Raw genomic sequence first — 23,714 nt, 5'->3', positions numbered from 1 at the left:
GGCCCTTTGATGGAGTGGACGATAAACTTGACGGGACAAGCTGGACCCTGCTCTTGAGCCTGCCTCTGTTGACAGCAGGCCCAGCAAAGGGCTGTCTTTTGGAGAACGCCAGGGGCCCCTGTGGTCAGGTCCTCCAGGGATTCTGTCCCTTTTACACCAAACAGGATAAAATATACCTAAAACCATTTTTAATGTTACCGCGTCAAAGAGAGAAAAACTAGCCACCGTGATCCTTCGCAAAATTTTTCAACAATGAGGTCAGACACAAATTGTGGATAAAGTGGTCAGGCTCTACCATTTTGTAATTTTTATTTCTTGCTTTGATTTTTCTCTTTCTTCTAAGCACCGCTGATAGAGTGCAGGTATTTCGAAATCCATTTGTTATACCTTCTGTGGCAAAGAACAAAAAGAATTCCTTATTGTTTCCCAGGGAAGTAGAGCAGAATTCAACAAAAATTCCCTCTGTTGTGATCACAACGTTTGCAACGCAGTGTTCTGGAAGAGAATTATTTTATTTTGTATTACCAAACATCAAATATGTTTTGGGGGGCGGGGGAGTGGGAAAGTAAAGCTAATTGCATTTCCCATCGATGGCAGCATTAGCCTAAAACAAACTTCAGCTTGAAAATGAATCAAAAGCACAAACTAACAAAAAGCAGGTCTTTGTTAACATTCAAAGGGTGAATTAATAATCATTATTGCTACTATTTAAACAAATTATGCCTAAATCTTCTGTTACACGAGAGATCGCTACTGTTTACTTTTCCTGCTTTCCCACCAGCAAAGCGGCCTCTGGTTTGACAGAGCAGATTTTCTGGTATTACAATGCTTTCATCCTAGTTTTAACACCTTGTCTGGATTCCTCTTGAGAATTAACTGATAGTGCATTCGAAGGGGAAATGAGAGGGAATTTTTAAGTGGCCCCCACAATCAAAAACTGAATCCAACCAGAAACAACGCTCCCTTGTTTGAACAACAGTAGTTAATAAGTACCCAATTAGCAAAAAAAAAACCCACAAAAAAACTTAGTACAAATGAGCTAATAATTTGACCAAATTACGCATCTGTTTTGTCTTAAAAGTAGAAATCTAATTAAAAAGATAATCTATTTACTGAACTATTAACTACCCTTCTGATAAATAAGGAAGCAGCTGTGGGAAATGTTTAACCAAGAGCGAGGGCGGAGGAGCTAGCGTCTGGCTCTTATTGTCTACTTCGCATTATCTAACCCTGAGAGACTTTTCCAGAGTTCATATGATTTGTCTCCTAATGCAGTTTGGAATCCTTAGAGCTTGCTAAAATTCAGAATTATTTCTTCCAAAAGGAGTTAGTTGATCAAACCATGCAGGTTACATCTCATTTTCATATCAATTTCAGTACTGTTTTATTCCAGAGAAATTGGATAAATTGAAACACACATCTACCTCCTGCTTTATAATATCCTGTTCCTGAAGCTTAAAAATAAGATTTTTGTGGATTCGGAGACTTCAAATGATTTAAGGGGGTTTATATTTTGGAATGCTTTTTAGAAGAGGCATTGCAGTAACTCATTTTTTTTCAATGTGCAATTGATATTGTGTGTACAGTGTAAATATATATATATGCACAACTAGCATCAACATTTGCTAACTCCATCTTGATGTTTTATGTTGAAAGGATATAAATAATCCCAGCACATATATGTCTGTAAGTATGTCTGTGACTGAACGAGTATGCGTGCGTGCGTGCGTGCGTGTGTGTGTGTGTGTGAGAGAGAGGGAGGGAGAGAGAGAAAGCACATGGTCATGCATCTTTTACTCATCTCAGCCAAATAGACTTCTAACTAGAGCCCTAACTCAAGAAATAAATTGCATTGATCTGGTATTTATAATGGGGCAATCTTGAGTTTTTACTGGGATGCGATACCAAAGGGAAATTACATCATTGCCAGTAAGCTTCTCTCTCCACCCTGCTTTCGGTAATTTTTACCACCTCTTCCTTTCAATTTGCAAAGCCAAGAAAGTGCACAATTAAGAGAAATGTATATATCTATTATGCCCTATACATGTTTTTAGCACCTAATAAGTATACCATTAGTAATTGAAAAATTAATCATGAAATCCATATTGACTAACATTCTGCCATTTCATTCAGAAATCATTCTATTCTGGTCCAAATGTAAATTTCTGAGGCAGAAGCTGAAAATGCCTAGGACATGGAATCTACCAAATTAATAAAATCAGCTTGACTTTTAAAGCAATTAGAAATTGCAATTCCACATTTACATTGCCATTTTATCACTGCAATTAGATTCCAAATGAAAAGTCAGTAGAGTTGGGAAGGGCTGTGCGCAACTACAAAATCGTAGATATTTTTCTGAGAACTAGAGACTAAATTTTCTCTGAACTCTGTTCTCTGAGGACCTCAGTATAACTGAGAAAAGTAAGGCATTTTGTCCAGTAGCAAAAGAACATTAGATACCTGTTTGTCGGGCTGCGTTTATATTCCTTTTAATGTAGTAAAACAAATACACTTAAATTTTCCTGCTCTAGACTGATCTTTCTCCCTATAAGACTCTTGGAAAATAACACACCAGTCAACATGCACACCTGAAGGCAACTAATTCTGAATTTGACTCTCTTTTCTTGTGTGACCAAAGTCTCCTTCCCATGACCCCCGTGTGTGTCCACAAGCTGAGTTTTCCAGGGAAACTTTATTCTTCAAGTACCCTTTGTCACATGTCACCATGCTCTGCTAACTGCCCTACTCACATCACCTATGACTCTAACCCAAGGGGAGACAAGTGCGGTGTCACTTATCAGCCCTATGAAAAGTCAAACATGGATGTTCTACCCAAATAAAATAATGCTTCCAAACATTTTAAATTGATACCTGGATAAGAAGTCTTGTAGCTTCTTTTTTCTCAAAGACGGCTGATGAAAAGTATTCCTTATTTGTACTTAAGCTCTGGATTTCACTTAAATCCCAACACATTTTGTAATAGCTCATTGAGCTTCATTCTCTGGGGTGTATGTCTGGGCTAGAAGTCACAACAAGGTCATAGGCTATTCTCCAAAAACATCACAGAATACAAAAATAAACATGTTCCATAGTTTCAACATTGTCACCATGAACTCTAGCCCCCGTGACCTGAATGCATGACAGCAAACAAGCCCCCTTCCTCATCTTTGGGTCCCTGTGATGGAACTCTGCTATATCAGAGCCATTTCCCAATATAGCCCAAACCAAGTGGTCACCTCCAACGTCACTTGCAATAACTTCTGCTTATTTATTTGGCAGTGATTAGACTGTAATCCATCCTGCATAAACTGGTCATGTTAATCAGATTATGATGACTTAATAGCAACCCAATGTCCAAAGCAAGCTTGAGGGCAAGATGGACAAGGTGTCCAGCAGAACTGAGGATCCCACCTGACTGGCTGGCAGAATAGACCCCAGGTCCATCACCAAGTATAGGGAGGGGAAGGAGGGGCTTTTGCTGTTTCTAGCAGCAAGCCTGGGGCTTCTCCCACATAGAGGGTCTGGGAGGAACAGATTTTCTCTTTCCATGCACCGTGCTTCATCATCTGGCCACTGAAATACTTATAATGGGTTTTCAGAAAAACTAGGGCAGGTGATCAGAAAAAGTGATAAATAGGGGCCTGCATCTCACACAGCTGTTTATAACAAACTAAGTCTGAACTACCACACTGGGAGCCAGAGTACAAGGGGGGAAAATGTATGCAGGCAACAGGGAGTTAAGTAAATAAATTTTTTCTTTTCTTTGTCGATGTGTTTAGTTCTCTTCCTGCCAAGATTCATCTCACTCTGCTATCTTGTGAGAGACACATATGGTGCAGTGAAATTGCCATCTAAGAAAGCATGTCCCAGCCTGTTGAGACATCATCAAATAAGATTAAAGCAAAGTAAAAATAAAAAGATAGAACAATTTTTTTCTTTTCCTTGTACAGAGAACGTCTGATGAAAGCCACCGAGGTACTTGAATTGCTTCTAAAGGTTTTGCAGCCATTTCTCTACCTTGGATGGTTAAGAAAAAGCCAAGAATAACACGACAATCTCTTCTTTTCTTTCTCCAAGTTAGTGGGAAAAATGTGCTTCATAATAAATCAGATGTATATGAATAAAATACAATATTGCCTTCAGCACTTCTGTTGTAAATAGCACTTAAACACTCTGTAGACAGACTTCAGTCTTCACCTTCCCTCTTTCTCTCTGGATTCTATGGATTAAAACTTTTCATGGTGGTGTCAAATAAAACTTCTATTTTTTATGTTAGTTATTATAGTCAGATTCTTTTTAGGGAAAAGTATCGCTAATTTCTTGTTTTTCAGACCTCAATATAGGACGGACTGAGATTCATCTTCACCCATCTGGCAGTCAGATTTCCCTCCTATTGTTAACACTCAGGAGGTGTGGGACATACAGGGAACTAGCTTACTCGTCCTAAGCAGCATCCCCCAGAGACACCTATGAGGGACAGTGCTTGCTTGTGAAAGTGTGGCTTCCCCTATTCTCATCAGCTGTACACATGACGCTTTACGCCCAATATGCCAGGAAATTATAAAGTGCCCGCCCTTCACCAGTGTCCCTGGTACCCAGTAATACCCAGATGGCACAGTTATGAGATGGCTCGATTAATATTATGGCCACCTCCAGCAGGCAGCATCTTTCCCACCCGGGTTCCCCCTAGATGGAGACTGACAATAACACCATACTTCTTTCCCTGTTCACTTTTACTTTAAGAACTGCTGGTTCTGGGCAAATTTATGATGGGAGGAGGAAGAGGGAAAATCTACATGCCACTCCCTTAAGTCTCTTTTCTAGAACAGGCAAAGCATTTCTCATTTTTCAGGAGCTTTCTTCTGCTTCCCTCCCCGAGTGGGATTTCAAGAAGTACTGTAAATTCTTTGAAAGGATGCCGTTAGGAGGTAAACAATACTGTGCTCCACATCAGAGTTGGGGCCCAAAGCCAGGCTTTGAAATTAAAATACATTTTTGTAAGTGTCTGGAGAGGCCGGGTGGCAGGCAGTGAAAGACAATTGTGTCCCTTTCTTCAATACAGACACACTGTTCTCCGTGGTAGGAAGTCAGTCTGCGTTCGAAAGCAGAGATGAGGAAGGAGTCTGTGTGTTTGTTTGCAAACTGACTATGTAAGGAGCCGTAGATTTACAAGATCTTGTCTCCGATGCGAGGCCTTAATTGGACCTCTGGAAAGCAACAATGCATCAGGAGAGGAGATTATCACTGGCCTTAATAAGCTGTTGTTGGCTTTCATAACAGCCACAGCCTAAAACGGGGCACATCAAGCCAAAAAGACGATCTCACCAATTGCCTGGAGCAAGGATTAAAGAAACACGGATCCGAAGGAAAGAAAGAAAGAAGTGGGGAGGGAAGCAGCACAAGAAACAGGGGCTAATACAAAATCGTTTCCACATTAACCTTCTTCCCTTCTGACAATGGTCAAGTTCTGATTCAAAATACAAATTATCTCCAATTACTTCAAAAGAGGCAGTCAGAAAGCTGTCATTTAACCTTCACCATCTGTTTGCCTCAAAAGAAAGCTGTCCAGCCTGCCACGCTGACCTCAACTTTCCCTCTGAGCTCTGGATGGGCACCAAAGACGGAGGCACATTGTTCTCTGGAGAGAAACCTATTGGGGTTTTATTGAGGAGGAAGGGGGAGGTGGTTAGGAAAGAGGACAGAAAGGAAAGATGATATCTCAGGACCAGAGGAAAGCGTTCTGAGAGGTGACTTAATTCAGATTGGGTTGATGTCTAGTGTTGAGTGGCTGGGGTTTCCCACCCTCCAGACCTGCTTGCTGAACATCCTCCACTGGAGAATGTGTTTTAAAACAAGACTGGCTTTTAAGATGGTCTCAGTGAACTGAGACAGCTGATGACACAAGGATGGGCAGGACAAATCAGGGCCCATGGTGTGGCCGACCCTCTTGCCTGGTCAGCTGTAGAGGGCCAACCACTGGCAACAGAAATGTGATGGAGCCGCCCAGAAGATAAAGGAAACCTAGTGAACAAAGGTTTCCTAACACACTCAAAGAAGCAAGACTGTCAGGCAGAGAGAAAGGGGGCTTTGGGAAAATAAACAATTTATTAGTACTCTACTCTCTGATAGACAATTTGTGGGCTGGAAATCAAACAAACAGACAAACACCCACTGTACAAAAAACTCCAAATCACACCATTCAGAATGGCCAGGTGGAGACCAAAGCCATTCTGGAATCTCTCAGTGGAGACATAACATGTCAGTCCGCATCAAAGCAATTTTAACTAAGAAAAAACCAAATTTAATCATTCAAAGTGGTTCTTAATGGGCATTCCCTCCTTCGGGAAGCTGAGAGTTAAAGGAACAGAGAATACCAATTTACAAAGATGTCCCAAAACAAGGCCAAAAGGACCAGTAGGGAGAACAGCTTCCAACAGGCCACAGTGAAATAATAGGGTGAAAATTTCTAAATGCCTGACATTTTATGGGAGAGTTCTAATGTTTCTACCCAGATACATTATATTATTTCCACTACCTCTGATCTTTATTTTCCATTTTATAGCCCACTGAATCACAGGTTTCTTCAAGAGGGAAAGAAAGAAAACAGACCCCCCTATAAATGAGGACAACTTTAACTCATAAACAGTTTGTGTGTTCAGAGAGCAAAGGCACCTGGAACTTTCTAAAGGAAAGCACTTCCAAATACCAGCGCCATGTGGCAGTTGGGTAATTCTTTGCCTTGTCAAACAGTATTGAAGCTTGCGATTTTTTACCACACTGCCTGGGGTAACTGCCGGGGGGCCTCTTATTTCTTGCTGCAAAAGCAGATGGGGACAAGTCGATTAAATACAGAAAGTGGCAGTGCTCTTAATGACAAGTGTCAGGATAGCAATGGTGGGTGTGAGGATGAGCTGGTGGCTGGAGAAAGCACTGTGAAGCGGAGAAACCAAAACCTCTGAGGATGAACTCCCCATTCACCCCCTCCCCCAAAACACACACACATAGAAGAGAACGCCACTATTCCTCTTTTCCTCCTCTCTCTTCTCTGGCCCCTGCCCTCCCCTCACTCCCTTTCCAAATATAAGTCAAGGTCTCCATTGGAAGGTCATTGATAGGCACTGACTCTAACAGCTAGAAGTAGCCACATGACACTGGGCCTTGACGAAATTACCCTCTTTCAGATCTTCTCTCAGGCCTGTACATCCTTTCCAAGTTCAACTCAGGAGATACTGGGCCACCTAACGAGTTGTCGGAAGAGTGAAGAATGGAAATGAAGACACACATGCTTCTCTCAAGTCTACATGCTGCATCTAATTTAAGCAGCTGTGTCTGATGGGCATCTTCCCTCCCATCCAGGCTTCCTTGCTGGCTAGCGCAAATGCTCCATGTTGGAAACAAACAGAATTATAAAGAGAACATGGCCGAATTGCTCAGAATAAAGAGTCCTTTGATGGACTCTGGCTTTCCTGGATCCCTCTCCCTCTGCCATCATCCCCTCCATGCGAAGGGATTCAGGGACAGTGAGAAACTTGTTCAGAAGAAGCATCTGGATCTGATTAATTGACAAGCTGGGGCATCTGCAAACTTGTCAGGCCTGAACTCAGGACAAAGTCCCGTGAGCAGGTCTGTGTTCAGGAAGGGAACCGGCTGCTGCGTTTCATAAGACAAATGTTATCTGTTTCCCTTCCAGGATGCTTGTTATTAGAAGCTGGATTCAACAGAAGAATTAAAAGGGCTTGTTTCATTTGACATTTCGTCCACTGAAGATCTGAGGCTGGGCAGGGGCACCCAGTGCCATGAAGATCCAGAGCTCGTCTCCAAAGTTTTCCCTTGTTTTGCTTTCATTTGTTTTCTGTGGACTAGTTTTTGCACCAAATGTTAAATACGTCACAAGATGCTGACGATTTCCCAATTACAGAAATCTTTTTGTGGCCTATTTCAGGGACCACAGATTTTCAGTTTATTATCTCTAAGTAAATATCACACTAAAAAACAAGATCCCCTTCCTTCTTCCCCTGGATACAAGTAGCAGAGGAAACAAAACCAGAACTCTTTATCAGACCCGTCAGTTATCGGACTGGCTGCAAGTTCCCTTCAAAAGTCAGACCTATTTTGTCATGACGACACTGACAGGGCTGATTTTTTAAATGCTTTTTGGATGCCAAGATTCTCACTGATTTCATGCTTGTTCTCTACATTTATGGCTCTGTAGTTCTTTTCTTATGTTACCCCATCAAGTCAGTACTTCATAAAGCCTGAATCATCATTGCCATCATCTTAATTGCCAGGCGCAGGTTTGGAGTGGGTCCAAGTTAAAATGATGAAATCCCTGGGGAATTCCAAGATGCTAAGAAAGTGGCCCTGGTTGAGGGTTCGGTAGGCTCTGTACTCTGCTTGGATCAACAGCATGGTCCATACGGAGACTCTGCAATTTAAAAAGAAGGTCCCATAATCGGGACATGGGAGGGTGATATGCCTGTGATCTGTGACGTGGCCTCTGAAATTTTACTTGTGTGAGTTGTTTCTACTTCATGGTTCATCAGGTCAGAGACAGGTCAAGTTAAAGTACTCCACAAGGCTGGGAGGTGTTACTCTGCTCCATATTTAAAATACAGAGACCTTGAAGATTTGATTAAACAGGCGAAATAGTACGAGATCACTAGAGAAAAGGAATAAACATAATCTAAATCTCTCCCTAATTAGAGAGACCAGATAAAATACAGGATGTACTATATATACAGATGATATGCTAAAATATGTAGTATATTTAGCATAAAATATTTAGCATATGTCCAGATATCAAACATACTTATGTTAAAAAAAAGTGGTCGTTGTTTACCTGAAATTCAAATTTATCTGGGTGTTCCATGTTTTTATCCACTACATCTGGCAACCCCATACTGAATTTGAATCAATTTGATTTTCAGAGGCAGGAGAACTGGAGTTCTAGAATTTTCTCCTGACAGTAAACTGAAGGCAGGGAACATGTTTCGTTTTCCATGTATGTTCAGATGGAAACTATGCGATAAGGCCGTTCTTCATGAAACAACTGAATTTTAGAATTGCTTTTTGTTAAAAAAATCATCTTTTTAAAAAAGAATGATTTATTAAATGATGGTGACATTAAAAAAAATAAAAAATAGAAGAACTGTTTCTAAGTGAAAGGCCTTAGAAAAGTTATACAGATAACAAGTGTTAAATACTTGCATGTCATAATTAATTAGCTCAAATCCTTAAAAATAGCTCAGTTACAGGGCCAGCCCAGTGGCGCAGTGGTTATGTTTAAGTTCACACGTTCTGCTCTGGGTCCCGGGTGCGGACATGGCACCGCTTGGCAAGCCATGCTGTGGTAGGCGTCCCACATAGAAAGCAGAGGAGGATGGGCATGGATGTTAGCTCAGGGTCAGGCTTCCTCAGCAAAAACACATAGCAGCAGTCACGTCAGGGCTAATCTTCCTCAAAAAAAAAAAATCAGTTACTTTAGTTTAGAAATGCTCCATCATATTTTGTCATAGTCCATATTTACAAACTTAGCGCAAAGGTAACAGAAACCTAAAATTTCTCCTAACCAGGTCAAATTATTACAAATTTGGAATTTATCAAATTCAAAATAATTAGGGTTTATTGTTCTTATATTTTACTCAAGACAACTAATTTCCCCCCACTGATTGCTTTCTCTATTCCCTTCAGATTACAACAAAATCTCATGCCTTAAAATAGGCTTATTCCTGAAAAGGAAACAAAATACCAAGTTCCATGACACTAATTCTAATCAAAAGTCGATTTTAATTGTTCCAGGCCCTCCCAGCGTGTTTGATCCATGCCTGTGGGCTTTGGGATGCCTGGGCTGGGCTGTGTGGGCCTCTTGTGTACCCTGGGGTAGGTTTGCATTTCAACTTGAGAAATGAGAAACAAGTCCCCTAAAGTACCTGGGTTCCCCACTCATTATCTTTCTTAACTCTGCTTGGGAAGAGTTCTCAACCTGAATGAATAAATATTGAAAAAGTAAAAGAGCAAGACAAAAATCTATACAGCAACTCTTTTGACAAGAATGGACATATTTGTAAGCAACCAAATTTGATAGGACCATTAACATCCTCTTTCAAGATGGTCCCTTAAATTTATCTTCTGAAGCAGAATATTTGGGAATTGGGAATCTATTTTGGATCTGAATATTTCTTAGGATCTGCCAGGATGGCACCTTCTCAGAAATTTCTCTGTCAGAGTAGTTGCTGAAATATTCTAGGGTGAAGGCTGTGCCCCACAGTCCCGAACTGCAAAGTGCCAGGATGGGATGCATCTCAGAAGAGGCCATGAGAAGCATCTTTGTTCACTAGTCTCACCAGAGAAAATGCCTCCCTTTTCAAAGATGCCTCTAAAATGACAATGAGAGTGTCAAAAAACAACAAACAAAATGATTTTTGTTTAAAAGTACAGGCAAATCCAATGCTTCTGTATTTTTAAAAGCCTTTCTATAAAACTGGTCCTATTTATTAGCAGTGAAATACAAACCATGTTATCAAGAATCTTAAGGAAATAGATTGCTGTTAAGTGATACTTCAGAATCCACCCCCTAGCAAAGCTCCCGCACCATTACAGGAAGATAAGCAGAAAATCCTTGCCTGCATTCAAGAAGACCTTTGCCTGAAATACCGTAAACCATGCAGTCGCTGTTCTAATGCCAGTGATTCAAAATATTGCTCCGGAATATTTTAGTTAACCAGTGGTACCAAGAGTCTTCACAAATGAAGGCAAAGACCAAGACTTGGTTGATGGAGAGGATGTTAAAGAGGGTGATTAGCCTCTGAATGTGGTCTTAACGGTCCAATTTTCACGTGCATTAATGTCACACGTGATAATCTACAGTATTAGGGATTGTGATTGGTTGCTGCCTGGCTCCATGTGGAGTGAAACAGCAATAATCTAAATATAATATCACCCCTACCATCCACCCACCCTCCATCCTGCTGTCCCCACTCCTGGCCACAGAAAGCAATTGATTGCCACCTGGAATAGGTCATGCACTCATGTTCTTAGTCTGTTTTGTTTTTGAGTCCTAGGATTGGTTTTTTTCAAGGATGAAAAAAACTTTTTTAAAGGTATAGATGCTATCCTCAAAGAGCTTATAGTCTAGGTGGGAAGACAAAACACCCAAAACAGAATGACATACACTCAGTCAGACAAAAACAACTAAATTCTCCAGTGACTCAAAGCATTTCTCTTTATAATAAAAAAATAAGTGGGTGGGATTCTTCAAAGATGGCTTCAATTATAATCCAAAACAGGACATATACTAGGGACAGGCCAAGGGCATAGTCTCACACATTGTGTCCATAAGTCAGAGCATATTTTGTCACTCGCTCATGGCCAGGACTAGGGTGAGTCAAGCATGTTCTTCCTACCTGGTCACAAGTCCCTGTCTAAAAGTCTAGAAGATCTTTGACCTCTGGCTCCAACCTCCCCCCATCCTGAGTCCATGGGCTATAAACCTGGCAATGTGTCATGATCTCTGTCCTCACTCACCACAACAGCCCAACTTTCCTGGGCCAACGGCTTGGTGCTTGCAGGCCTAGTGAGCCCAGCCTCCTCCCTCTCAATGGCAACAATGCACCCCACCCTGCACCTAGGTTGACACCGGAGTTCGCTTCCAAGATGATAGCCCCTGCTGCATTTCCACTATCACCCACCCTTGGCTTCATCCCTTAAAGGTGGGACTCACTCTCTCTAACTTCAAATTATATTGAGTATCCCATCACTGAAGATACGATTTCCAACATCGTTACACTGGATTATAGTTATCACCACTCTGCCAACACTCTGGCTCCTATACTGCCTCCTCCCTACCCGTTTGCCTCCATCAGCACCCCGACTAGTTCAAACTCAATACAAACAAGGGCATGGATCAGGCCTAGCACACCATTGTACTTTATAATGAGGCCAACCTCTGGCATTAGACCTTCAGCTTGGGTCTGTTCTCTAGCCTAACCCACACTTAATCCCCATACTTCAGAATTGTACTGCTGAGGTCTCTCTATGCCTAGTGGTCAAGCTTGCTCAGAGTATAAGAATTAGACAGTAGTTTCTCCAAAATTCTGTCATCTCCACATTACAATATTAAATATTGGTAGCTAATCAATGTAGTTAACTTTGGAGGTCTTCTTTGTTCTCTTAGGGAGAAAAATACTGGAATTAGTGGGTTTGCGGATGCCTCTCAGTTGCCAAGCCTTCTGACTAGTAGGGAAACATCTGTCTACTGTCAGACATTTGTATCTGGTGCTTATTCTAAAGAGTAGTGAGGGTCATAGATAGTTTATTCAATTTTTTCTTTTCACATTGATGACATTAGGAAGAAAACTCCAATGAATCCCTCAGTGACTTCTGGTCTCTTTTGTAACGTAGAACTCTAAAATTCAAGAGTAGTAGGTTGGACACAAGGTGGTGCTAAGGGGTAAAAAATTAACTGTGGGTCCTTTTCCCCAAAGGTTACCTGAAATACTTAAGGTTTTCAGGGCATCTAAGAGTTTCCAAATTATTTTCATACACATTATCTCATTTATTCCTGAGAACTCAGGGAAAAATGGGCCAGCCCCACTTTTTATAGATGACAAAAATAAGGTTTCAGTAGGTTAGATGCCTTGTCCCAGGCCACCCAGAGCAGGCTAGATCTAGTGCTCTGTACTACACAGGATAGTCCCTCTTTCACGTAAACACATTCTCCAAGTTGGGGAGTTCTGAACGCACAATGCAACCTACGGTGTGTGTCTAACTTCATTGCTAGGTTTGGGAAAGGTGGGTACTTGGGGAATATCTCTGTGTGCTCAGGATTCCTTGGCCAAATTCTAGGGCATAAGAGTAACAAAAAATTTTTTGTGGTTCTAGGAGAAAAGGTCAGTTCTTAGGATACCTGGATTTGTATCCACTGGAGTAGAAGACCCCTTGTGGAAGCTTCCTGCTCAATCCAGAGCCATGATGATTCTGGATCAGGGTGATCCTGAGCCTCCCAGAACATCCTCTCCTGGAGCAGTCTTTTTATTTCTTCCTAATACCAGCCGAAGATCTGTTTGGGCATGCCAGAGGGCCCTGGGTCTTGTCAATGCCCTAATAGCCTTGTGCCATGTAAGGGAGACTAAGAGGCCTCTGCAGACAGCAGATGAAAACCAGACCTATCTCCTGCTAAGATTATCTCTCATTAGGCTTTAAATACCCAAAATGGGTGCTGTATTTCTTGGTGTATTAGTTTCTGATGGTTGCTGTAACAAACTGCCACAAATTTGGTGGTTTAAAACAAAAGAAATTTATTCTTTCACAGTTGGAAGCCGGAAGTCCAAAATCAAGGTGTTGGCAGGGTTGGTTCCTTTCGGAGGCTCTGATGGAGAATCTACTCCGTGCCTCTCTCCTAGCTTCTGGTGGCTCTGGCAATCGTGGCATTCCATGACTTGCAGACTCATCACTCTCATCTCTGCCACTGTCTTCACATGGCTTTCCCCTGTGTCTCTGTGTGTGTCACATCTCCATCTCTTTTTTTTGTACAAGAATGCTAATCATTGGATTTAATGCCCACCCTAAACCCAGGATAATTTCATTTTGAGATTCTTAACTAATTACATCTGCAAAGACCTTATTTATAAATAAGATCATTTTGAGGTTCTGGGTGGACACAAATTTTGGGGGGACACTATTCAACCCACTATACTGGGTAATCTAAGCAGTCACAATTTTTCTTCCTTTGAACTAATTCTCCATGTTAAGCTGAAACCCAGTTTCTCTCTGATGTTAGTGCCCTTGAGTAGATTCCAACTCCTAGCTTTTTGTGCCATCCTCTCACCTTCCAGCCCTATATCAGACAATCCTCCATTGCTATTCATAGGATTTTCATGACCAATACTTTCAGAAGTGGGTGGCCAGGTCTTTCTTCCTAGACTTTCTAGTCTGGAAGCTCTGTTGAAGCTTGTCCACCATAGATGACCCTGCTGTTATTTGAAATACCAGGGGCATAGCTTTCAGCATCACAGTAACACACAGCCAGCACAGTATGACAACCAATAGATGGGTGGGGTGGTTCCCTGACCAGGAAATGAAACTGGGCTGCAGCAGTGAGAGCACCAAATCTTAACCATTAGACAACCAGGGCTGGCTATCCAATTTTCTCTTGCCCTCCACTTAAAGAAGTTGGAGAACCATTAACCAGTGTCATCTCGAGAAGATTTCCTTATTCACCTTCCTTGGGACACTGCTTCCTCTACCAAGATAAAACCAGCCATCTTCAATCACATTTTCTCTGCACAGAATACTCCCATATGCCAAGGTCATTCCATTGAATCAATGTCCAATGTCTTCTCTTTCTTCAGAATCTACAGTACATATTCAACTGGCACGGGACAATGGAGAACACCTTTTAAAGTTGGAGAGAACATTTACAGGTTCATCTATTTGTTTTGTTCCCATTCTGAGTCAGGATTTGCTTGCACATCTTCTGGCCCAAGCGCCCCCTTAATTAAGACATGACTCACAAATCATTTTCATGGCAACGGGCCACGATAGTATATGCCTTAGAATATTTCACTAACGAGCCTTGAACAGAACAAACTCTTTGTTTCAGTGAGAAATGCTAATTGAAGGAATTTTTTTCTTTCCAGAAGGACATTGAATAGAAACCAATGTACTAAGCAAAATGTAGATGATGCCTTCCCTTTTATCTGCTGTTCCTTCAAAAGAAAACAAAACACGACTCCGACCAAACCAACTGTTCTGGCAGGAAAAAGAAACAGCCTCAATATTTATATTATCCAACAAAGTCGGTAAGGAAGGAAGAAAGGTGAACCCTGCAAATACCATTCAAAGCACCACAGAAAATAGCCAGTTCGGTTTCTCTCAGCAGCTGGAAGGAAATGCCTCAGCAGCCCTCTCCCCTTTTTTTTCGTTACCAAATTCCTTTATGTTTCTTTTCTTAGAAAAGTGACTTTATAGGTCATGAAACAACGATTAAAAACACAAGTGAGCACAACCCAAAGCCTGGGCCTTTTCCCTTGGATATTTTTTTCTAGTTTTCAGAAAAGGGTTTTGAGAGTTAGAATATTTTTGTTAAAGTGTTGGTGGGCATTTAAATAGTCTTTCCATTTGTAACATCCCCTAAATAAGGCAGCTAGAGGAAACCTGTCTCACATTAGCACACCTGCTGGGCCAAAACATGACCACGTATTACCCCAAATGGGACACCTCATTTGCCAAACAGACCCGAACTTAAAATTAACCTGCTTCTTTGGATTGCTATACCCGGTTTTCATCAACCTGCATGGAACTTGATTTTCTACGTCCTCTCTTCCTCCCCTGGTTGGACAGGAAAGGAAGAAGCAAAGAGAGAGAGAAGGGAGGGAATTCATCTTTAAACCAGGTAAGGACAGGTGAGTCCCATTTACAAGGTCAACACTGGGCTCCAGCATGGTGTAGCCCCTTCTAGTCATCAGATCGGACTGGCTGCAGGGCGTAAGGTCCCCTTCTCTTGCAAATTTCTTTGGTAGTAAAATCTATCAGAGGAATCTCAAAACAAATTACATGGTGAATTATTGTCTCAGTTCTGGCCTCCTCTTTCTGCCCCACTGTTCAGCTCCGACAGCCGTGGGTGAGCTGCTGGTGAAAGCCTGCAAGATAAGCAGATTACACAATGTCATGTGCCTCGGGCGACTCAACTTCACAGCCCAACTTCTCCAAGCCAGGCAGTTCATCTGATTCAAGTGGGTCACAGGCTGTTTCAATTAATGCCCCTCTAATGACTAAAGTTTGCTCCCTAATGTGGAAGGGTAGGTAGATAGGAGTCAGGCCCAGGACCTGAAGCATATTTGTCCTCTCCCACCCTCTATCTCCAATGCTCTGCCCCAAGCTGACTCACAAGAAAGGAGGAAATAGGTTTGGTAAGAATATAGAATTCCTTTCAGACGGAAACCTTTTATGTCACTTTCCTATCGTTACCAATGCAATTTTGTGAGTCTTTGGTGGCCTGTGGGCCCTAGAGTAGGGAGTAACAAGCCCTGATACGAAAACAGAATGCAGAAAACAAATTAGCATTTTGAAAATAAAAAGCCTGGCTTTTAATCCTATTAAGAGCAGGGCTGCTTTTTTTTTTTCTCCCCCTCCCCTAAAAACTCTGAAAGAGATACTGATGTTCCCATTAACATAAATGCTGAAATCAGCATTTCCTTTGAAAGAAGTTGTTAATATTTGGAAATGGTCGTATTTCCAATCCAAGCTTTGATTGTTATTCTATACTAGCCAGCAAGTGCCAAGGTCACGGGGAGATTCACCTGCAGACGGAGCTAAATGAATCCACTCGGCCACAATGCATGTATAATTTAACATTCTCCTCTCGAGTACTTCCATGCATTCCTAAAAAATATTTTATTACAATAACAAATTGGTTTCAAAATCATGCATTATGTATTCTGAAATTAGGTCTGCCAGTGAAACCTGTATATACAAACATGTATACTCCCAGGCAGGGCCGGAAGAGCACACAAATGTTATTGATGCCAGGATGGAGCTTGAGAAGAACAGTTAATTCCACAAGGAATCCACTATCACTTCTTTTATTATCTTAACCTGCATATTTGGAAAGAAAAACAACAAACTGATCATTTGCTGTAAACAGTAGTTAGAAACCTAGTCACCCATTTCCTTGTATTGTCTCCTCTCTGAGAAGGTAGAATGTGCTATGGGCAGAGGTATCTGGTACCCTAAAAATAGACTTGCCAGGCAGTGTTTTTAGAAGCTTCACTTAAAAAACAAATATTCCTTGAATATTTAAAAGTCTTCTTCTTTTCCTGTGATCTGACACTTTCCAAGTACGCATTTTACAGAAACTGGACTTTGACAAAGCTTCTTTGAAACATTAAAGATAAAGATATCAAAACTGTCCTTACAAATTTGTGTTAAGAAATACACTTGCTCTGCTGTGAGCTTTCATCACTGAGGTTCCCAAAAAAGTTAACATATGCAGAAAAATCCTTAGGATTCCCATCACAAATGCAACCCCATATAATGGTTCCCTAACAGATGCTTGCTTCTGCTCTGCAACTTTCATCTGAAGTTAAACACACATTGATTTAGCATCTTTTACAACGTAGGTATGGTTTTCTCATGCACAATATGCATTTCCTAAGATGCCTACGTATGAATCATTCAAACTAAAATGCTTTTCCGGTTCCTTCAACTTTTTTTCTGTTTTAAACATTTATATAATACTAAAAAAAGTTCAACCTCACCAAATGACATTAGTGAATTCTAAGAAAGCAAGATTTCCCCTCAAAATGGTGAGTTCCATGATGCAGAAGGCCTTTGATCTTAAAAATTGAGAAAGAAACTTGGTAGAGTTTTTCTCTCTGGAAAGTTTCTTAGGCATGAACTTGATCTCTCTATATGAAAAGAAAAAAAAATCTAGTTTATTTCAATAGGGAATTTGTTTTTCATTAACTTGCAAGCTAAATGTCACCGGTATGTTTCCATTGGTCTACTGACCTGGTGAACAAAACAACAAAATTCCTAAGAGAACCACTTATAAGTCTCTTTAAATTAAAATCAGTCTAATTTTTATTATAAGACCAACATCATGATAGGCTTTGTATTTTTAAAGCAATGCCCAGGCCTAAAAAGTTTAATTCCCTGACAAGAGCTTTTAATAAAGACAAACCATGAGTAAAATTAGATGCTGCAACCTTTCCTTCTCAAAAAAAAAAACCCAACAAAACTCTGTAAACACTGTTTTAAGAAACCGTTTCTCCTTAATTTCCTTTCGATGTAGTGATATGACTAGACATATAGCTTTTCTATAGTGAAATTATAAGGAATAATTTTCTCTAATCTAATCAGTCATATCTGAAAATGGGAAATGTTAACAGCATAAATTCTGATTTCTTTTGTATTGCAATTTAGGCTGACACATTAAAGCTTTGCTTTTCAGAAGAACAATTAAGAAATTGTTGATAGAAATTAAATATTACTGACAATTGAAAATGCATTTTTTTACTCATTTGCTGCATCTAGAAATACCACTCCCACCTCCCATTAAAGATAATCTAAGCTGAGACGGTGTAAAAGTAAAAACAAACTAAAAAGCTTGGTTCTTTTGTGCTAAACAAAAAGGTGATTTATATAAGTAATAAGCAAATTCCAGAGTGTATACATATATATATATATTTGAAAATCCTCTAAAAGTGCCTTAAGTTATAATCTGCAGGCTAAATGATTAAACTCTGGGTTCATTGGTTGTAGAGCCATAGCCTTCATTTTAGCTGTGGGCTATTTGAAGCTGAATACAAACTGCTTTTTTATTCGTTATTAAAGGCAGTTCACATCTTACACTATCTTGTGTGTATAGTACACAGGCAAACATACACAATTTGGGAAAGCGTGAAAATAGAATTAAAATTGGGAAAATAAAAAGGCTTCAGTAATCATTAAATTTCACTCTCATAAACTACAACAAACAGTTATATAGCCAACTTTTCTAACACTGATATGAAAACCCTAAGGATAATTCATGGTACAAATAAAAATGTGGTACAGATTCCTTTTCAAATTGGGCTTAAAAAGGTGTTCCAATAACCACGATATATTTTTATGGTGAATCATAAATACATAAACTCATATATGATAAAATACATAAACTCACGTATGGTCAAAATTAAATCAGTGAAAAGGACTAAATAAAACTACAAAGAAGAGACCCAAGAGTTCTGAGGGAGACTGCCAGAAGTCAACGCTTTCTGATTTATCTTAAGCAGAACAGGAGTTTTAACACAAGCCTCTCTTAACAGCTACTGAGGCAGGATTTGAAGAGAATAATTCCCTAATGCCGCTTTAAAAAAAAGGAAAGTCAATGGAAATCATCAAATGGGTTTTGAATCTAACTATTCTTAAAGAAACTTTTTCCTGAATTGGCAGCTCAGAGAATCAGACAGAAAGCATGACAATGAGGTAGGCATAGTCAACATTCTTGGGTTGGCTTGGGGCTGCTTTATTAAGAGTGTGCCAGGAATTCCAGTTCTTCAAGAGTCACGGCCTGAATTCAGCTGTCTCCAGTTCTGTCCCCAACCTGGCCATCTGCCAGCGAATGACACATTTTCAAGGACAAAGTAAGAAAGGTTTCTCCATGCTCCTCAGACCTAAGCTCCTGGCTTCAGAGAGAAAACCCTTAGGAGCCTTAAACTTGGCTACTTCGAGCAGGTCAAAAATGGACAGGGGGCAGGAGAAGGCGACGTAGAGCTGTCTTGAGCCTCCCCTCTCCCTGGGTCTAATGTTTCTCGGTCCACAGAACAATTGCAACAATAAAATGCAGTGTGTCCTGGGGTCCCCTCTGAAAGAATGAAACTGGAAGCCTGTCTGTCATGCTGAATACTGAACCAGAAGCTTACACCGCAGGGTTCGGTGCCTTGAGCCTGGCTGCATTCACAGGCGAGGCAGACAGATGCATGGCCTTTGACAAAGCCAAGAGATGGGCATTTCAAAAATAAAATCATCTCCCAATTACAGGGAACCCTTCCTCCCTGGGACCCCACAGCACTCTATCAACCTAAATTGGAATCCTGTCTACCGAGCTGCCTTCAATGCAGCCACTCCAGTATAAATTGGATCAAATGCTCTCAGATTAATTCCTGGAAACCTATATTCATCTTTGTATATCTTTATTACAAAACTAGCCACAAGACTGCTCTACAATTTTCATTACCAGAACGGCTTTAGGAACTGGATTACGCCATGGTTTATCCCTCTGTGACCCCAAACCATCTTGTTAGCCCCATTATTGTATATTCATGCAACACACCTGAGCCCAAGATAATAAGAGTTACAGTGAATGAGGGGTGGGGTGCATTTTATTGCATTTGAGGCACTGCTCTTCTGCAAGAATATTTGACCTGCTGCAGGCACCCCCAGAAGTCCACGCCACACCCGGGTGCTCCCTCTTGTGTCTCAACACTGAAGACCCTCACAACTCTCCCCGATTTGAAGCGAAGTGAAGGTAACCGAAGGAGTGCCTAGACTTCTCAGTGATGGCCAAGCCTCATTTCCAAAACCGGAGTGGGGGACAGCTATGTTCTTCTTGAGCTCGTCTGGGGAAGGGAATGGAGGCTCCACACCATCTGAAGCCATGGCACAGAGAAGCCTTGGCTCTTTGCGGAAAAAGAGCAGGATTTTTGCCTGCAAAGGGAGGATGGGACTTTCATATGCACAAAATAGAAGGTAGAAATGAGGGCAGTCAATGGTCTTGGCTGTAACTATATTTGATTTAAAATGTTTGTTTCAGTGAAGTGTAGTTCTCACATGTGTGGTTCTCAGAATGCTGCTTGCCACTGGCAGGCATCAAATAAGGTTAACTTTATGATGATAATAAAATATAACTATTAGATTATATTAATATCTATTGATATTATAGATAACCATAATATTTCTAACTATTATCTTAGAATTAAATGGTTATTTTCCACCAGCTCTTTCTCTCTCGCTCCCTCCCTCTCTCTCTATACACACACACACATACACGTATATACACACACATATTATAATACATAATTATATATACACACAGACACATATGTATATATATACATTACAATATATAATTACATTATATATCCTTTTATGTTTATATACACACATATATACACATATGCACCTGCATGCACACAACGTACAATTTAAGTGTAGCTCTCTAGCACCTTTCTCTCCGACATGGCTACAGTCTTCCCTGGTCTAGCAACACCTACAACGACTCTCCAGCCTGCCCCCTCCTTCCTTCCCTCACCCCCTCCTCCTTCTTCCCTTCTTTTCTCTCCCCTTTCTGCCTTTTTTTTTTTTTTTGAAATAATGCCAGCTTAATTCTTAAGACAGGAAGAAGAATCTAGAAGAATAATCCATTATTTATATATTCCAGGAAAACTTGAAGATTTCTTTTTTCTTATCCCTTTCACTAACTGTGAGGTTAAAGTACAATGAGACTGATTTTGAATGTGGATGCAAGAAAGAGTGTCATTGTTTTGCAGTCATGTTTTGGTTCTTCTTGAAAGAAAAAAATCACAGGCCAGCCCAGGGGCATAGGGGTTAAGTTTGTGTGCTCTAGTTCTGTCGCCTGGGGTTCGCAGTTTCAGATCCCAGGCACGGACGTACACACTGCTCATCAAGCCATGCTGTGGCGGCATGCCACATACAAAATAGAGGAAGACTGGCATGGATGTTAGCTCAGGGCCAATCTTCCTCACACACACACACACAATCACCTCTTTATTTCTCATTGCTTAAAGAAATAATGTAAACATTCATCCAGATAGGTTACTACATCTACACTGTTTTTGGACCTTAGATCTTCTCAGGAAGAGAGTCCTAAACATTCTTGGTTATCAGATCATCCTGGTCTTGCTGGCCAAATTGGGGCCGGCATACCGTACATCTGGGAGCTTGCTAGGCTCACAGGATCTCGGACCCCACCAGAGATCTATGGAATCAAAGTCTGCTTTTCAACAAGATCTCCAGGTCATTTGTATGCACTTTAAAGTTTAGAAGCCCCGGCCTTGGGGACTTTTAATTACCTGTTTCTGGACCCTACTTCAGACCTACCTAATCAAATTCTTTGAGATTAGAGACCAGGAACTTATATATTATGAAATTCCATAGATTATTCTGATAACCAGCCAGACTGAAGACCCACTAAAATCAGGTCTGTGTGGCTTCTAGCAGCTACATCGACAAAGGGTAACAGAGTCCTCACTAGGGGTCTTTCCTCCTGTTATCCCCTCTGCTCACATTTCTACAGTATGTATCCATCGTCTCTGCTTGTGGCATCTCAGTGTGAGACTGAGGGTCCTCCATCAAGAGGTCACTTCCCTAAACAGTCTTTCAGCCCCTTACCCACATCATGTTCCTGCCTCAACCAAGCTAAATAATCACCAACCACACTGATTTCTTATGACTTCTCCTTCGTCCCTTAGGAGAGGGCCCTCTGCTCTCAGTGCATTCACATCTGCCATCTCCCTCAAGGTGCTTCTGAAGACCCACTGCCTTTTGCTCTTCCCCATTGATCACATCCTACCCAGCATTCTCCTTTGTTCTACTTGTCTTCCAACTCCATGAGTTTAATTTTAAAGCCACTACTCTGTACTTGTTATAGACAAGGTTTGTGTTCCCCTCAATCTTCCAATGTATTAGGAGATGGAGCCTTTGGGAGATAACTGGGATTAGATGTGGTCATGGGGGTGGAGCCCTCATGAATGAGATTAGTGCCCTTAGAAGAGTCACAAAAGAGCTTGCTTCCTCTCCCTGCTCTCTGCCTCCTGAGGAGACAAGGAGAAGTTGGAAATGGGCTCTCACTACAATCCAATCATGCTGGCATCCTGATCTCAGACTTCCCAACCTCCGGAACTGTGAGAAATACATTTCTGTTGTTTATACGCCATCTGGTCTATTGTACTTTGTTATAGCAGCCCAAATGCACAAAGGCAGTACTTACTGACACCCTCTTTTAAATGATCCTTAAGCAGTTTTGTGTGTATGATTTTTTTTCAAAAAACTAAGCTATTGGCATATATAGTTTTACTTCCTGCAGAGTCCCCCTTTCCATGCTCCAGGTCACTATTACCTATTACCGTGTCCTACCCACCACATTAAACATTATGGGTTAACCAGTTTTCAGGACCCCTTCATTGTACAAGTGAAAAGAGAATAAAACTTCAAAAAGCATCCAGGAGTCCAGCTAATTTGTTCCTAAGGAACCTAGAGGAAGCGGCATGTTCCCAGAAGTATTTAAAAACCAGAGGTTCATTCTCAGAAGCTGCGTAAGGGGTTGCCAGCTAAGACCTTCGGCAATCTCCCTGCTCTGGGCACACAATGATTTGTGCTCTGTTTTGTTGTTTCTTCTGTATGCTGATTGGTTTTGATTCATTACACCACACAGAGTCCATAAGAAAAGTCATTTTTCAAGTTAACATGTGCACAACGAAATTAAAGTTTTGTAAATTTGCAGGTGGGGAAAACATCAACATGGGACCAACATACAAGATCTTAAGTAAGATAAATATAAGAGGGTGGCATATCGAGACTTGCCTTGTTTGGGGATGTGGATATTTCCCATTAACACGGAAGGGTTTGCAGGGGGAATTTGTGCTCCTCCTTCTTCCATCTTTATTCATGCCAGTTTCTCCCTGAAGCTTTTCTTGTCTTGCCCTTTCTCTGGACAAGGGCCTGACTCTGGGTCATATCATATCTCACTCATGCCATGGGGCTCTTGGGTTCAGTAGGCAGAGAGCTGTGTGACCCGGGGCCATGTGAGTGCATCTCACTGGAGATGCTGCATGCCATTCAATTCCTCTAAGCCCTGACCAGCTCAGACCCCGATGATTGTGTTCCTTTCCTGTACCCGGAGTAAAATATGGCAGGCTTTACCACGGGAGATGAGCACACAAAACATATTTCCAGGATGAATGGAAGCCAAGCCACTTCTTCCTCCTTTATCCATTTCTTTTTGTCTTTTGCTCTTCTGCCTGTTTATTTCTACCTGATATTTTTCTTGACCATCTCCCTCAATTTCTCTAATTCTCTTTTAAACTTAGACACGTACATGTCCACTGAAATGATCACAGCACCCATTGGGAGGAAAACACACCATAGCACTATTTTTTTAAAGCTTTGTTAAAAAACAATCCCCTTTTAAGCAGTGACAGCCAGGACTCCGTAAT

General features: G+C 41.1%; 1 long non-coding RNA gene across 2 annotated transcripts in view; it reads right to left on the bottom strand.

Annotated features, from left to right (window-relative positions):
* The window catches only part of LOC123281727 (uncharacterized), a 689,591-nt gene that overhangs the window by 389,687 nt on the left and 276,190 nt on the right, over window positions 1-23,714 (bottom strand). The window lies entirely within an intron of this gene.

This window comes from Equus asinus, chromosome 28 (genome assembly GCF_041296235.1).
Source record: "Equus asinus isolate D_3611 breed Donkey chromosome 28, EquAss-T2T_v2, whole genome shotgun sequence".
NCBI classification, from domain to species: Eukaryota; Metazoa; Chordata; class Mammalia; order Perissodactyla; family Equidae; genus Equus; species Equus asinus.
This window is presented reverse-complemented; position numbering and strand designations above follow the sequence as displayed.